The sequence below is a fragment of the Gekko japonicus genome, unplaced genomic scaffold, assembly GCF_001447785.1.
Source record: "Gekko japonicus isolate JY-2015 unplaced genomic scaffold, Gekko_japonicus_V1.1 scaffold27601, whole genome shotgun sequence".
Lineage (NCBI taxonomy): Eukaryota > Metazoa > Chordata > Lepidosauria > Squamata > Gekkonidae > Gekko > Gekko japonicus.
The window spans coordinates 1-1,291 of NW_015218722.1; the positions used below are offsets into that span (position 1 = coordinate 1).

The 1,291-nt window shown below is 47.8% G+C and overlaps 1 pseudogene; it reads left to right on the forward strand.

The window, feature by feature from the left end:
- Positions 1–303: 303 nt before the first annotated feature.
- LOC107125219 lies at positions 304–1,022 on the forward strand (annotated as a pseudogene).
- Positions 1,023–1,291: the final 269 nt, after the last annotated feature.

Below are 1,291 nucleotides of genomic sequence, written 5' to 3' on the forward strand. Positions count from 1 at the left end.
TCAGATGTTCTTTAAAAAGCTCCCTCATGGCAGAGGCGTTTTACAATAATTTGCTCTCTGCAACCCAGTCAAGAGTTTCATTTCGTAGGGACAATCTTAAGCTGCGGCCAACTTCTGCAGTCCTAGCCACTCTTGATGGGCGTAGTAGTGGAGGATCCATGTTTGTCCTGCCATATTTTGGCCACAGCCAATACTTCCAGAGTGATGTGGTCTCCTGCAGTGATGTGTTACCCTTCAAGTTGCATATAATTGTCAAGTTGAGAAACTGAATTTTTTAAAAAAATATCATTGCAGCGCCTCGTCTTTGACCCTCCATCAGCATTTTCAATATGGAGGTGGTGTCGGCAGAGGTGAACAGCTTGCTCCCAGAGGAGATCATGGACACGGGTATTACGCTGGAGGACGATGAGAACATCGAGGCCGTTATTGTGTCGTCCCCCATGGGTGACTCCATTCCCATGGAAACGGAACTTGAAGAAGTGACAAATATAAGCTCACTGAGAGAATCTACGACTGCTGCATTGTCAGTCCCCACAGAGACCGTCACGGTGCCCAGCAACTGCGTGAGCCACGTCATGGGGAACACTGCCACTGCAAAAATTGACTCCGGCCTGGCTCTGCAATCTTCCTTTCAAAGTGGTCTCCAGAAGCTCGGTGCTCAAACTCCCGTCACCATATCAGCTAACCAGATAATTTTAAACAAGGCGACAGACCTGAAAATTGGCAATCAGACAATAAAACAGGAAGGGCAGAAGCTTATCGTCACAACTCTGGGGAAGCCCGGGCAGCCCATAGTCCTGGCGCTACCCCACAACCAGCTGCCCCAGTCTCAGAAAGCCACGTCACAGGCACAAGTGAGCGACTCCAAAGTTACCCCACAGCAGTTCAAAGTGGTGACAATTGGGGGAAGGTCAGAGGTGAAGCCTGTCATTGGTGTTTCCTCCTTAACGACGGGAAGCCAGCTGGTCAGCCCCGCTGCCCAATCCTCAGTGTTGCAGACCCAGCAGTTAAAGGCAGTGCAGGTAAGAATGAGTTGCACTAATGAATCTGTGATACCATTGCTCTCTTGTGGAAAATAATGTCTTTTGGCCAGTGTGCCGTTGAAACAGGACTGGGAGAAGCAAACTCCAGCCAAGTAGTAGCTGGGGTGGTAATCAGTCAACCAAAGAAAATGGAAATTGTCAAGGTGGAATATACCATGGTTAGGCAGAGTTGCCTAACTCTTAAGTTTGAAGGTCTTACTAAGGCTATTGATTATATTCACGACATTTATTTATTTATTGTTTCGATG